Source organism: Balaenoptera acutorostrata, chromosome 16 (genome assembly GCF_949987535.1).
Source record: "Balaenoptera acutorostrata chromosome 16, mBalAcu1.1, whole genome shotgun sequence".
NCBI classification, from domain to species: Eukaryota; Metazoa; Chordata; class Mammalia; order Artiodactyla; family Balaenopteridae; genus Balaenoptera; species Balaenoptera acutorostrata.
Window position 1 is genome coordinate 49,156,287 of NC_080079.1, and position 16,545 is coordinate 49,172,831.

At 41.5% G+C, this 16,545-nt stretch overlaps 1 pseudogene; it reads left to right on the plus strand.

The window, feature by feature from the left end:
* Nucleotides 1-3,407: 3,407 nt before the first annotated feature.
* Nucleotides 3,408-8,245, plus strand: LOC103002303 (atlastin-2-like; annotated as a pseudogene).
* Nucleotides 8,246-16,545: the final 8,300 nt, after the last annotated feature.

Genomic DNA, 16,545 nt, shown 5'->3' on the forward strand with positions numbered 1-16,545 from the left:
AATTTTTCTGTTACTCTCTTTTGTCTCCTTCTAGGACTTGCATTACACATATGTTGGCATACTTATTGTTGCTTCAAAGATCTCTGAAAGTCTGTTCTTTTTCCTTCAATTGTTTTGTTCTGTGTTTCTCTATATTCTTCAGATTGGGTTATTTCTATAGCTCTGTCCTAAAGTTCACGTATTCTTTCTTCTGCCATCTCAAATCTTCTGTTGAGCCCCTTTAGTGAATTTTTCATTTCAATTATTGGACTTTCAACTCAAGAATTTCCGTTTGTTTTTTTATATTTTCTATCTCATTGAGATTCCCTATGTGTTGATTCATTATTATCATGCATCCCTTTAATCCTTTAAACATGTTCCCTTTAGTTCTTTAAATGTATTTACATAGGGTTTTTTAAAAGTATTTGTCTGCTAAATACAAAAATCTGGGAATATTCAGAGTTTCTATTGGCCTTTTTCCTAAGTATGGGTCACACTTTCCTCTTCCTTTGCACACTTATAATTTTTTAATTAAAAACTGGGTATTTTAGATAATGTATTGTAGGAACTCTGAATTCTAATTTACTCACCTAAACAATGTTGTTGTTGAATTGTTTGGTAACTTGCCTGGGATAAATCTGTTAAATCTGTCTCCTCTACAATATGCAGTCACTAATATCTCTGGTTATATTTGTTGTTTATTCTTCCTTTTATTTTTAAACCTGGCTTCCTAGGGGTCACCTCTGTTTCTGTGTAATTCAGTGATCAGCCAATGATTGGACAGATGTTGCATTCAAACCTTGAGCTAGTAGAACTTCCATTCTCTGCCAGTAGATCTGCGTGAGGTAGGGCAATGCAGTCAAAGTTCAGATTGTTTTCAAGTTCTTCAAGTTTGCCCTGGCTTTTACTTTCTGCTGGACTCTTCACATTACCTCTGCACTTGCCCACAGTCTTAGGGTTGGCAGGAGTGTATGGGTACCCTGAGCCCTCTCTGGTCTCCACAGCATGTGCACGCACCCTAAGCCAGGAACATGTTTGCCCCAACAATGACTACAAACTCAGACACAGCATTAGTTCTCCCCATTCACTTGCTGCCAAGATTGTCTATTCCACTGACAATGCCTCTGGGTGTAGGCATCACCCACTGCTCAAAATTGAATAAGCCACTTTTGACTTCGTCAGCAAAGTTGCTGGTCCCCATGATGTGCCCCACCCTGGCAGAACCTCTGTGAGGACTGAGATGGGGAAAGTGGGATAGAAGCACCCCTTGGCAAGAACACAACAGACTCTCCCTGTTCTTAACTAAAGTATAGCAGTTTTTCAAGCATAAGTGATTGTTGCATGCCTTTGGTCAATTTCAGAGTATGGAAATGGTTGTTTTTGTCAGTTTTGTCCAGATTTATAGTTGCATTTGGCGAAGAGGTTTTGCTGACCTCATCACTCAGACATAGCTAGAAGTCCTGCCTCCTACTTACCTATTTCATCTACTATCTGTCTCCCCTCTCCTACTAAGATACAGGCTCTATTCTGCAGGTTTTATTGCCACTACCCCTTTGGTCACTATTCAAGCACCACTTAGAATAAGGAGGGAAGGGTGAAAGTTAAGGTTAGAGCTGTTTTCACAGTGCCTAGAATGATGTCTGACCTGAAGTATATGCTTAATGACTGTTGAATAACTGAACAAATAGCATGGAGAGAAGACTAATGGAGGTCAGGTAGCCTTCTTGAGGATCCGAGTCAGTAAGAATATAAAGGGGACAGTGGGTTCAAGAGATGGTGGAGAAAAAAGATGGACAATGCTTGGCAGTGCCGGACAGGGAAGGCACTGAGGATGTCTACGCAGCTGGTTTTGGTGTTGCAAAGTATTTCTGCAGAATTCCAGACCTTTGTCACAGAGCTAAAGACACACGTACATGGCCCAGGAGTCAGAGAAGCTGAAGAGGCTCCATGGGAAGGAAGGACAACGGCAGGTCTAGCTGCTGCTTCATGCCAATGAGATGAATCAGCTTATCAGCAATAATGCCCATGTGCTGCAAAATGGCTGCTGCTTCCCTTCAGCCTCTCAAATCTCCCAAGAATCTCCCTGTAGCCTGTGGGAAACATACAAGAAAAGGAAGCCTGGGACGTGTCCTTCAGCCTTGCCAAGTTGTATTAGAAAGCCATCACGGGTTCTTATGCTCTGGTTTTGGATATGGGAAGCCAATGGAAGATGTGAGGCCATTCTAAGATTCCAGCAGGATGGCTCTGGGAGGGGAAGCCGGTGGGCAGGGAGGAAGAGGCCAGGGCAGGGAGACATTTCAACAGTTCAGGGAAGGGCTGATGAGAAGTTGGACCTATATAGTGGTGGTAGAGACAGAACAGTCTAAGAATATGTAATGCACAGAGCTGGGTGTCTGGCTCATGTGGAAAGGAGGGAGGGAGGAGGTGCCATTGTTGGCAGGTGGCACAGAAGGAGGGACAGGTGTGGGGAGGACTGCTTGGTACCATTCCTGACTGACCCTTCCAGCATTCTCTCTTCTCTTACTATCACATCTCATCAACTCCAACACCATTCGTCCATCCATCCATCCATCCATCCATCCAACCATCCAACCATCCATCATGCATTCCCTGTGGGGTGCTCTGGGCAACAGCTCTGTGAGTGAAGAGAGACACCCACTGCCCAGCTTCACACAAGCAATGATCCATGGCATCTGCCCCTGCCCAGCACCCGACACCATAGACACTGCACTGGGGCCTGTCTGTATCTGCAGGGGACTCAGCAGCATTCAACCAGGGATCTGGTTGGCTTCTGGGGGGATCAGCTTCTTGGGGACTGATCTGGTAGGGATGGTGGCAAAGTGTATATGGAGGGCACCTTCTCTGACTGTCCCACCTACCCACTCTGGCCCTTCACACTGGAAGAACTCTCAGAATTAAGCTAAAGCTCCAGCCAACCTAAGGAAGCCCCTCAGACCCCAGCCCACCCACACTGCATCGTGCACATTGCCTTTTGCCTTCACGTCTCTGCTCTGTGAGCAGCTCTGTCCCCGCACCCCTTATCCTACCCCTCCTGACTTGCCTCCCAGCATTCTGGACTTTGTGTGCCAGCCAAAGTTTGGCTGTGCCTGCCTACTCCTCTGGCTTCTTGGAAGTTACCTTGAGTGAAGACTCCCTGCTTGCCTCCCACTGTCCCCCCAGGCATAACTTAGCCGTAGGTCTACAAATGTTTGTCGAGCCTGTACTGTTAGCCAACAGTCATTGTTCTAGATGCTTGAACACATATGCAGAGATGCAGCCCTCCTCTCAAGGAGCTCTTGGTCTGCAGAAGCACAGGGGTCTGGTGGACGGTGTGCAAGAAGAGCAGGAACCAGGAGGAGGGTCTCAGTGCTGCTCCTGGGTCGGTGCAGGGTCCCAGAGCAGGGAACAGCCACGTCGGCCTTTGGAGCATGGGCAAGAAGCAGCCAGGTAGGTAGCCCGCAGCAGGCATTCCTGGAAGAGGGCCAGGGCTGTGTCAGGCAATCTGAGGCCTCCATCCTGCTCCTTCCCAGGCTCCTGCACAAGCCCCAAGCCCAGCCTGTGACACCCAGACACACAGACAGCACTGACTCCGGCTGGGCTGGAAAGACCTGCCACCCCGGTGTCTCCTCCACTCAGTGTCCTCTCTGCCAGCTGTCTTTATAGAAGCCCACTGATAAACACTGACGCTGTTTGGGGAAGGAGGGGGAGGGGAGGGGCAGTGTCAACCCCTTAGCACCCATTCCTCCTCAAGGATGTTCACCTGTACCTGGCAGCACAGGGACCCTAGGGAATGAGATGGAGGTGGGATTTTCTTCTTCTTTTTTAATGAAAGAACAGTGAAGGAAGGACCTATGCTACCACCAAACTAAAAATAATAACAAATATTAGCTTTGAGATCACCTTGCACAGTTTACAACTCACTTCAGCATGGTGATCTCATTTAACTCCTGTAACCAGCTTGTGAGATAGTCATGTCCCCATTTTACAAATAAGGAAAGTGAAATCTTTCCATACTGCTCCCTAGCTGGAAAGTGGTAAAGCTATGCCCATATCTGCCTTCCCCAAAAGCAGAACCCAAGGGCTTGGGTGCAGGTGGTTTATTTGGGAGATGATGCCAGGAAGCGGGAATGAGGGGGTGGGGAGAGTGAGACATGGAAGGCAGGCCTGTGTAAAGGGCATTATCAAGGTCGCGCTGTCAGCAACAGACTGACTTCCGCAGAACCCTGAGAAGAGTATGGAGTGCCTCTCAGATGGTCCAGGAAGGACAGAGGCAGGAGAATTACCCTGCTCCCTTTCTCCCTCACCTGAAGGCTGCCCCTAGAGATGTGGATGCCCAGCACTTCTGGGCTTCGTTCATTTGCACAGGGTCTGTAGGTTCCCTTTGGCTTCAGAGAAGTCCCCAGCAGCTGAGAGCCTGGAGTGGGAACCACCAGTGGACAAGGACTCTTTATCACACCTGTGACTGAAATCAGAACTGGTCACAGAGATGGGACTTGTGGCGCCCAGAGCTGTATTACAAGCTGCAGCCTGTGCCCCTAATGCATCCCTCTCTCCAAGCTGGGGGCAATATGTGAGCTGGACAGGCTTGGGGAGACATGGAGTTGGGGTCCTGGGAACCCCAGTGCAGAGATGGGGCCAGGGAGTAGGGAGAGACAGAGCGACCGGAAACAAGATGAAGAGTCCCACTTCATGGTGGTTCCAGAAGGGTCTCTGTCTCCAAGGGTCCCCATGGGAGCTGGAATTCTCTTACTTACAGTGAGGAGGAAGGGCAGGCATGTTAGTCTGCTCAGGCTACCATAACAAAGTGTCACAGGCTGGGTGACTTAAACAACAATTGATTTTCTCATAATTCTGGAAAGTTAAGTTCTAAGATCAAGGTGTCAGCAGGTTTGGTTTCTTCTGAGGCCTCTCTCCTTGGCTTGTAGATGGCCATCTTCTCCCTGTGTTTTCACATGGTCTTTTCTCTGTGCATGTCTGTGTCCTAATCTCTTCTCCTAAAGACACCAGTGATATTGGATTAGAACCCATGTTAATGACTTATTATAACTTAATCACCCCTTTAAAGACCTCATGTCCAAATACAGTCACATCCTGAGGTACTGGGGGTTAGGACTTCAACATATGAATGCGGAGTGGGCACAGTTCAGCCCATGACAGCAGGGAAGAGCCCTCTTGCTTTCCTGGATCCTGAGCTGTTGGCCCTGAGGAATAGTAAGGCATCTGTGCCCCAGGAACAAGGAGGCTGGGGGGAGGCTGGGCAGAGCACTCAGCCAGTGTCTAGACAGAAACTCTGCCAGACACACTGCCCTCTGGAAGCCAGCGGAAGCCCACACTTACCCACCCTCAGCAACTGAACCAAATAGGGGCTGAGTCAGGGGCTTTCCTTAGGGAACCAGTTTCTTACGCTGATTTCTGTTCCTGCACATCTGGGAGAAATGACTCGACCCTGAGAGTGGTTGCGAAATGGCAAACCACAGTGAGGGCTCACAATTCTTCTGCACCCCCCTGCGGTCTCATTTACTGCTGCCCCAGCTCTGTGGGGGCAGAACAGTTCTCCCTGTTGGCCAGATAAGGAAGATGAGATTCAGGAAATGCATTGACTCCCAAGGGCACACTGCTACTGAGCAGCAGAAGCAGGACTCAACCCAGATCTGAGCTGACCCATCTCTACTGCTCATTTGCAGCCACACCTCTGCCTTCAGGGACATTGGCTGCACCCCTTGGCCATAGCCATCAAGTCCCCCACCACAACTGGAATGTGTATCCATCCGGCTTTCCACAGTATGACTGGGTTAGTGGTACGAACGGGCTTCTCTCAGCATGTTTGACGGCTGGTATGTAAGACTGCCAGCCAGTTACCATAGCAACAGTGGTGGGAAGAAGCAACATCCTGGTGGCCTGGGTGGAAAGTGAGGATTAACATGGGGACAAAGATGCTCATAGCATGGACTTTCAGAAACCTGCCCTAAATGCCATCTAAGACTCAGTGCATCCTGAAGACCAGCTCAGCCCAGTGCTCAGTTGAGAAACTGTTTTCACTCTTTTTTATGGCTGAGTAATATTCCATTGTGTGTGTGTGTGTGTGTGTGTGTGTGTGTGCGCGTGCGCGCGTGTGCACGCATGTGTATATATGTATATACCATGTCTTTTTTATCCATTCATCTGTCGATGGACATTTAGGTTGCTTCCATGCCTGGCTATTGTAAATAGTACACCAGAAACTAACACAACATTGTAAATCAACTATACTTAAATTTAAAAAAATAAAATAGCATTCTAGGGGAAGTTAATTTTAAATCTGTCCAAGATGCGGAGGGGGACGAGGCAGCACGGAGGCGGCAGCCACATGAGGGGCTGCAGTGCCGGAGGCGAACCAGCGACCCAAACACCGGGGTTAACCACGTCTTGTCCAGGACCCTCCTAGGTGGGAATTATGAAGATGATGACCTAGTAAACTCTGATGAGGTTATGAAGAAACCATGTCCAGTATAGATTGTTCTTGCACATGAAGATGACCATAACTTTGAGCTTGATGAAGAAGCTTTGGAGCAGATATTGCTACAGGAGCACATGCAAGATCTTAACATAGTAGTGGTATCCGTGGCAGGAGCTTTTCCTAAAGGGAAATCATTTCTACTGGACTTCATGCTTAGATATATGTATAGCAAGGGTTCTTAAAGTTGGATTGGTGGAAGCAATGAACCATTGACTGGCTTTACTTGGCGAGTTGGTTGCAAAAGAGAAACAACAGGCATACAAGTCTGGAATGAAGTGTTTGTGATCGAGAGACCTAATGGAACAAAAGTGGCTGTGCTGCTGAGGGATACCCAGGGTGCCTTTGATAGCCAGTCAACTATCAAAGATTGTGCAACAGTGTTTGCTCTGAGCACTATGACTAGCTCTGTCCAGGTATATAATTTGTCTCAAAATATTCAAGAAGATGATCTTCAACACTTGCAGTTATTTACAGAATACAGCAGACTTGCAATGGAAGAAAACTGCCAGAAACCATTTCAGACATTAATGTTTTTGATTCAAGACTGGAGTTATCCTTATGAACATTCATATGGTTTGGAAGGTGGAAAACAATTCCTTGAAAAGAGATTGCAGGTAAAACAAAGTCAACATGAAGAGCTACAGAATGTAAGGAAGCACATTCACAACTGTTTCTCAAATCTTGGTTGCTTCCTTTTGCCACATCCTGGTCTTAAAGTTGCAACTAATCCTAGTTTTGATGGGAGATTGAAAGATATTGATGAAGAGTTTAAACGAGAGCTTCGAAATCTGGTTCCATTGCTACTTGCCCCAGAAAATTTGGTAGAAAAAGAGATAAGTGGATCTAAAGTCACTTGTAGAGATCTTGTAGAATAGTTTAAGGCTTACCTTAAAATTTATCAAGGAGAGGAGCTTCCACATCCAAAATCCATGCTTCAGGCAACAGCTGAAGCTAATAATCTTGCTGCAGTAGCAGGAGCAAGAGAGATCTATTGCAAAAGTATGGAGCAGGTAGGCAGTGGGGACAACCCTTACATTGCACCTTCAGATCTGGAGCGAAAACACCTGGATCTCAAGGAAGTGGCAATTAAACAGTTTTGTTCAGTAAAAAAAAAAAATGGGTGGAGATGAATTCTGCCCTCGTTATCAGGACCAGTTTGAGGCTGAAATAGAAGAAACCTATGCAAATTTTATAAAGCACAATTATGGCAAAAACATCTTCTATGTTGCTTGTACCCCTGCCACACTGTTTGCAGTCATGTTTGCTATGTATATAATCTCAGGACTGACTGGCTTCATTGCCCTAAACTCTATAGCCGTCTTGTGTAACCTTGTCATGGGGTTAGCACTGGCGTCTCTTTTTTTCTTTTTTTTTTTTTAATTTTTATTTATTTATTAATTTTTTTGGGCTGTGTTGGGTCTTCGTTTCTGTGTGAGGGCTTTCTCTAGTTGCGGCAAGCGGGGCCACTCTTCATCACAGTGCGCGGGCCTCTCACTATCGCGGCCTCTCTTGTTGCAGAGCACAGGCTCCAGACGCGCAGGCTCAGTAATTGTGGCTCACGGGCCTAGCTGCTCTGCGGCATATGGGATCTTCCCAGACCAAGGCTCGAACCCGTGTTCCCTGCATTGGCAGGCAGACTCTCAACCACTGCGCCACCAGGGAAGCCCTGACATCTCTTTGTACTTGGGCATATGTTAAATACTCTGGGGAGTTCAGAGAAATTGGAACAATGATTGATCAGATTGCTTAAACACTATGGGGACAGGTATTGAAGCCACTGGGTGATAATTTCATGGAGGAAAACATAAGGCAGTCTGTAACAAACTCTGTCAAAGCAGACCTGACTGACCAGGTGTCTCATCATGCCAGATTAAGGACAGACTGACAGTTCATCTCCTCATGGACTCCACTCTTTTTTTCATTCTTGCTGTACAGTGAGAACTCAAAAATAAACCAAAGTTTACAATCAACTGTAGAAGTAGTTTAGTATAACTGGCTTCACAGATGGCTGCCACAGAGTGTGAAATTGTTTGTTGGTTTTAAGCATTCTGTTCATGGCTCCTAAGACATGAAGATTGGCTGAGGAGCATTAGTTTTCATGCACACTTGTGCCATGTTTAATGCTTTTTTTCCCCTTTTTACTTAATCTAATGTTAGTGAAATTTGTCTTATGTAAAGGATATTTCAGGGAAATATTTTAAGAAATCTATTTAGAGTCTCTTTAACACAGTGTCCCATTGAAATTTTAATTTTTAGAGAAGTTATGAATCACTATCAAGAATCAGATTGGAATGACAATGAAGCCTTTATTGAGCCACGACATTAAAAGTATATATTGCTTTACTGCCTTCAATACCAGTATTACATAAATGCATGTATCAGAAACATCACAGAAATTATATGACAACTCTTGTAGCTAAGAAAGTGATTCTGAGGTGTACATTTGTCTTGCCTTTTTAAATTTATAAACCTGCCCTAAAAGGAGATGCATATCTGGGAAACTGAACTGTCTTGATGCAGTTTAGCCTTCATGTACATAAAATATGCCATTAATTTTATTGGGGGAGAAATTCCATCCAAAAATGTTGCCTACAGCTATGAGTTAAGAGTATCTATACAGTGTGTAGCTTTTATTTTCTAAAATCACAGATAGGGCAAGTATATGAATTATAAATATATAAATATGATTTTGTATTAAAAGTTTTGTAGTTTATGACGAAACCTGGTTCTGTGGTAGGCTAATGAGTACAGTCCCTGTGAAGGAATGTTTGTGGCTCATGTCAGTGTGTGAGTGCATAGACAATTTGAAGTTTTTGTTATATTTGTGATATTTATCTTCTTGAGCACTGCAGTCTCACCACGCCCCCAGCCAAGGAAATTCAGTGGAAATGTTTATCGTGACTTTGTCCTCTGTTGCATTTTAAAGTTCTTTCCTGTAATTTATTTTCAGTACATAATTAAATATTTGTATATATAAAATGGAACTTGTGATTTTTTTTTAAGGAATTCTTCAAATATGTATTCCACTACATAAACCTATTTGTTTATACTGAAAAGAGCATGAGTGGGAAACACCCAAGTGAGAGCTGTAAGGTATCGTACCTCATACCTCGAAGCTAAGCTTGTAAAAAGTTATTTTTCTGTGTCTGTCTCTGTTAGGGAAAACTTGTTGTGATTAGCCTAGGGGGTGTATTAATTTTGTTTCTCTCTCTCTTTTTTGTGGTATATGTAAGGCTAACATTTTGCAATACTTTCGTAGCCTTCTCTACGAACACCTATTAAAGCATCTAGTTTGGTTTATAAGTGAAGAGAACTCAGATGTTGAGTTGCATGGCTGAAAGCTCTAAATTTGCTTTGGTTGATCTATCCCCCTCCTGCTTGAAATCCTGTTTTTATATGGATTGTATTTGTTTCCATCTGTATTAAACTGCTACCAACTCATCTGTTCTTAAACAGAAAAAAAAAAGCATTCTATTCCTCCCCAACCCCAAAAAGAAACTGTTTTCTCTCCTCTCCCCAGACCTCTGCTCCCTCCTCTTAGCCCTATGTCATGATCCAGTCCTTGTTAACTTCCCAGTGAACAGGGAAAGTCAACCCTCCCACCCTGACACTGGCATCGTTTTGCCAGTTCTGAAAAGAATCGTCTTTAAAGAAAGCCAGGCCTAGGTGTAAATCTTAGTTCCACCAATTACTTACTCTCTGGTCTTATTCCAGTGATATAATCTCTCCACTTGGGTTCCTCACTATAAAAGGGAGATCATGATAGGCCGTATCTCACAGAACTGTTATAAGGATTGCATAGCTAATAAAAACAGAGAGTTCAAGGAAGGGCACATGGTAATTCCTGAATGAATAGAAATTCCCTTTCAGTTAAACCATTGGATCCCACTGTTAATCTCAGGTTGTGAACTGTTGCCTTTGGGAATTTTTTTAGAAGAAAGTAGAATAATGGGATTTTACTTGATTGAGACTCTGTGTGCAGACACAGGGACCCTATATTTGGAGCCAGGCCCCCAGCCTTACTTCTCCAGTGTTCAAGGAATGCAAATCCAAGGCCAGTCAACTGAGTGTCCCAGAGGAAGGCAGATCGTCATAGAGCTGAGAGCTAGCTGGGGCTATTAAAGGTGGACTCAGTGGTTCCCTAATGAAAAGTTGATAATTAGTCACTCAGTACACATTGTTGTGCCAGGAACTGTAATAGGTACTGGGAATACAGTAGGTAACAAAACAGATAAAAATCCCTGCTTCCTGGAGCTTACATTCATTACTTGTATTAATCTAATGGTGGGATCTAAAGGAAGTTGTTCTCTGAAGTCTTCCATGTGGGTCACAGGCCTCTGGAATCTTCTAGGAATGGGGAGGTGGGAGGTGCAGTAGGAGTTGTTTGAAAAAGAATAGTCATTATGCAACAGCTATTAAAATTTAAAGACCCAGGCTTCTGGTTTTATCTTTGGTGTGTAAAAAGATTAGAAATTATCACTCCAACCCTTACTATAAGGAAAAAACTAAACGAACTTAAAATCAATGACTTCTTCGACCCATCAGAGAATTGAGGTCACAGAGCAAACCACTACCCCAAATCTAGAGACATAGGGAAATTCAGAAAATAGCAGCCAAGATATGGCAGAGATTTTGGAATTATCAGATAGATAATTTAAAATAACTATGACTAGTATGTTAAGGACACTAATAGAAAAAGTAGACAACATGCAAGAACAGATGGCTGACAAAGGATTAATTTCCAAAATATACAAGCAGCTCTTACAGCTCAATATCAAAAAAACAAACAACCCAATCAAAAAATGGGCAGAAGACCTAAATAGACATTTCTCCAAAGAAGACATACAGATGACCAGCAAACACATGAAAAGATACTTGGCATCACTAATTATTAGAGACATGCAAATCAAAACTATAATGAGGTATCACCCCACACTGGTCAGAATGGCCACCATCAAAAAATCTACAACGATAAATGCTGGAGAGAGTGTGGAGAAAAGGGAACCCTCATACACTGTTGGTGGGAATGTAAATTGATACAGCCACTATGGAGAACAGTATGGAGGTTCCTTAAAAAACTAAAAATAGAAATACCATACGACCCAGCAATCCCACTACTGGGCATATACCCAGAGAAAACCATAATTCAAAAAAACACATGCACCCCAACGTTCAGAGCAGCACTATTTACAATAGCCAGGACATGGAAGCAACCTAAATGTCCATCAACAGAGGAATGGATAAAGGAGATGTGGCACATATATACAATGGAATATTACTCAGCCATAAAAAGGAATGAAATTGGGTCACTTGTAAAGATGTGGATGGACCCAGAGACTGTCATACAGAGTGAAGTAAGTCAGAAAGAGAAAAGCAAATATCATATAATAACGCATATATGTGGAGTCTAGAAAAATGGTATAGATGATCTTGTTTGCAAAGCAGAAATATAGACATGGGTGTAGAGAACAAATGTATGAATACCAAGGGGGAAAGGGGTGGGGAGAGAGAAATTGGGAAGGAACTCTACCTAATGCACTGTGGTAACCTAAACAGGAGGGAAGTCCAAAAGGGAGGGGATATCTGTATGCGTATAGCTGATTCATTTTGTGCAGTGGAGGCTAACACAACATTGTAAAGCAACCATACTCCAATAAAAATTAATTAAAAAAAGAAAAGAAAAGAAAAAAAAAAGAACAGATGGTTAATGTAAGCAGAGAGATGGAAACCCTAAGAAAGAATAAAAAAGAAATGCTAGAAATAAAAAACAGTGCAACAGAAATGAAGAATGCCTCTGATGGGCTCATCAGTAGACTGGACACAGCTAAGGAAATAATCAGTGAGCTTGAAAATATGTCAATAAAAAATTCAAACTGAATACAAAAAAAAAGAGAACAAAAAATCAGACAGAATATCCAAGAATGGTGAGATAATTTCAAAATGTGTAATAAGCACATAGTTGGAATGCCAGTAGGAGAAGAGAAAAAGGAACAGAAGAAATATTTAAAGTAATAATGGCCAAGAATTTTCCAAAATTAATGACTGTGTAGTAGAGAATTCTTACCCAAAAAGAGGGCTAGCCTTTGTCCTTGGCTTCTAGGAGGTAACCTTGGTTGTACCTGATAGGAATGTCTTCATTTAGGGCAAGGGTTGGCTACACCAGATCTTAGAGTATTGCTAACCACACCTGATAGTAGAAGCTGCTCATGCTAGAAAGACCAATCATGTGATTTAAGGTGGGAGCTTTGGGTCAAGTGGTATCGGTCAACCCTGAGGCTGAGATCAACCAGGTGGACAATCAATCATGCCTATGCAATAGAGCCCAAATAAAAACTCTGAAAACTGAGGCTCTGGCAAGCTTCTCAGTTGACATTAGTCTGTATTGTCACACATTGATGCTGGCTGGGCAATATGTCCTGACTCCATGAGAGAGAACAATGGAAGCTGTGCATTTGGAACCTTCTCAGACTCTGCCCTATTCATCATTTCCTTGGTTGATTTTAATTTGTATTCCTTCCTTGTAATAAACCACAGCTATGAGTATAATAGCTTTCAGTGAGTTCTATGAGTTCTTCTAGCAAATTACTGGACGGAGGGTGGTTTGGGAGAACACCCCCAAACTTGGCAGTTGATGTCAGGAGTGAGGTTGGCCTTATGGAGAACTGTGTGCCCTCAAACTTGATAGCTGACTCTAAACTTTGTGCCTTGGCCAACTCCAGGCAGTGACAGTCAACAAACCACAGATCCAGGAAGCTCAGAGAACACCAAGTAGGATAAAATTATGTGCATATTAGGCATATCATATGCAAATTGCAGAAAACAGAAGACAAAGAAAATCTTGAAAGAAGCTGGGAGTAGGGGGAACCACCTTACCTTTGAGTAACAAGGATAAAAATTACATCAGACTTCTCATCAGAAACATACAAGCAAGAAGAGAGTGGAGTGAAATATTTAAAGTGTTGAAAAAAACATCCCAACCAATATAGGATTCTATATCTATTGAAATTATTCTTCAAAAGTGAAGGCTAAATAAAGATGTTCTCAGACAAACAAAAATTGAGTGTATTCATCACTAGTAGACTTGTTCTGCACAAAATGTTAAAAGAAGTTCTTCAGAGAGAAGGAAAATGATATAGGTCAGAAACTGAGATATACATAAAGAAAGAGTATCCAGAGAAGGAATAAATGAAGGTAAAACGAAATCTTTTCTTTTTCTTATTCTTAATTGATCTAATAGATAACTGCACAAAGTAACAATAGTAACAGTGTTTTGCGTTATTATGGTATACAGATGGCTAGACTAGTAACAGCAATGTCATAAGGAACAGAAGGGATGAATTAGGAATACTCTGTGTAAGGAACCTGCACTATTTGTGAAGCAGTAGTATAGTGTTATTTGAGAGTGGACTTAGATTAGCTGTAAATATATATTGCAGACTCTAGGGCAACCACAAAAAATTTTTAAGTAAGTATAATCAATATGCCAAAAAGAAATAATTGGAATATGCCTACCACTACTAAAGAAATTGAATCAGTAAGTAATAAATTTCCAAAAAAAGAAAACACCAGGCTGAAATGGTTTCACTGGTGTGTTTTACCAAACATTTAAGGAAGAAATGATACAAATTCTCTACAATCTCTTCCAGAAAATAGAAGTAGAAGGAACACTTCCTAATTCATTCTATGAAGCCAGTATTACCCTAATACCGAAACCAGATAAAGACAAGAAAGGAAAGCTACAGACAAATATCTCCTGTGAATATCGGTGCAAAATTCCTCAACAAAATATTAACAAAATGAACCCAACAGGGACTTCCCTGGTGGTCCAGTGGTTAAGACTTTGCCTTCCAATGCAGGGGGTGCAGGTTCAATCCCTGGTCCAGAAGCTAAGATCCCACATGCCTTGCGGCCAAAAAACCAAAACATAAAGCAGAAGCAAATTCAATAAAGACTTTAAAAATGGTCCACGTCTTCAAAAAAATTTTTTAAATAAATAAAAATATTTATTAAAAAATGAAAAAGAAAAAAAAAAATGAAAAAGAAAAAGAACCCAACAATGTATAAAAAAAATTATATAACACAACCAAGTGGGGTTTATTGCAGATGTGCAAAACTGGTTGAACATTCAAAAAAAATATCAATTTAATCCACCACATCAGTAGGCTAAAGAAGAAAAATCATGTGATCAAATGAATTGATACAGAAAAATATTTGACAAATCCAACACCTATTCATGATAAAAACTCTCAGCAAACTGTGAAATGAGGAGGATCTCCTCAACTTGATAAAGAACATCTCAAAAAAACTACAGCTAACATGATAATGATGAGAAACTGGATGTTTTCTCCCTATTTTGGTAACAAGACAAGGATGTTCCCTTTAAGCACTCCTATTCAAAATTGTACTGGAAGCTCTAGCTAGTGCAATAAGACAAGAAAAGGAAATAAAAATTATACAGATTGGGGAGGAAGTTTTAACTGGCTTCCTTCATAGATGATAAAGTTATCTATGCAGAAAATCACAAAGGATCTACAAAAAAAAATCCCCAAACAAAAAAACTCCTAGAACTAAAAAGCAATTATAGAAAGGTTAGGATGCAAAGTTAAAATACAAAATTCAGTTTCTTTCCTTTATACTTGTTTAAAATGAACCAGTGGAATTTGAAAATAAAAGCACAATGCCATTTGCATTAGCATGAAAAATTAAATACATACATAAAGATCTAACAAAATATGTAGAGAATCTACATGCAGAAAACTACAAGATTCTGATGAAAGAAATCAGAGGATCTAAATAAATAAAGAGTTCAGGTGTCAGTTCTTCTCAACTTGATCTATAGATGTAGCACAATCTCAATAAAAATCCTGGCAAGCTATTTTATAGGTATCAGCACACTGATTCTAAAGTTTACATAGAATGGCAAATGATCCAAAGCCACCAACACAGAACTGAAGAAGAATAACATAGTTGGAGGAATCACACTACCCAAATTCAATTTAATTATATTAAAGTTACAGTAACCAAGATAGTGTGTGGTATTGGCAAAAGGATAGACATATAGACGAATGGAATCACATAGAAAGCCGAAAAATAGACCCATGCAAATATAGTCAACTGATCTTTGGCAAAGAAGCAAAAGCAATTTAATGGAGAAAGGATAGTACTTTTAACAGCTGTTGCTGGAACAGCTGTATGTCCACAGACCAAAAAAAACAAAACAAAACATGAGCCTTGATACAGACATTATACCTTTAGCAAAAATTAACTCAAAATGACAATAGACCTAAATGTGAAACACAAGATACAAAATTTATAGAAGAAAACATAGGAGAAAATCTGGTAACCTTAGGTTAGCACTGAGTTTTTAGATACAACACCAAAACGGTGCTCCATTAAAATAAAACTATTAAAATTCAAAACTTCTGTTCTGAGAAAGTCACTCTGAAGAGAAGGAAGCCATGGACTGGGGGAAAATATTTGCAAAATACTTTTTTTTTGAGTTGTATGAGTTTTTAAAAATATATTCTAGATACAAGTGACTTAATAGATGTAAGATATGCACAAATTTTCTCCTATTCAGCAGATTATCTTTTCACTTTCTTCATGGTGTCCTTTGAAGCACAAAATTTTTCATTTTGATTACATCCAGTTTATCTATTTTATTTTCTTATTTAGTTTTCTTCTATGAGTTTATAGTTTTAGCTCTTATATTTAGGTCTTTGATACATTTTTGAATTAATTTTGGTGTATGGTATGAGGGAGGGGTCCAACTTGACTCTTTTGCATGTGGATATCAAGTTGTCCCAGCACCATTTGTTGAAAGGACTATTCTTTTCCCCATTGAATTGTCTTCACACCCTTGTTAAAAATCAGTTGACCATAAATATGAGTGTTTATTTCTGAACTCTTGATTCTATTCTAGTACTGAAGTGTCCCTCAGGATGCAGGACTTTCAATGCTAAAACCAGGATAATCTGGAGCAAACTAGGATTTTGATCACCCTACAGCTGAGTAGGGCTTGACCAACCGCTGCCCAGATTCCTCTCTCTGCGTTTATATACATTTCACTG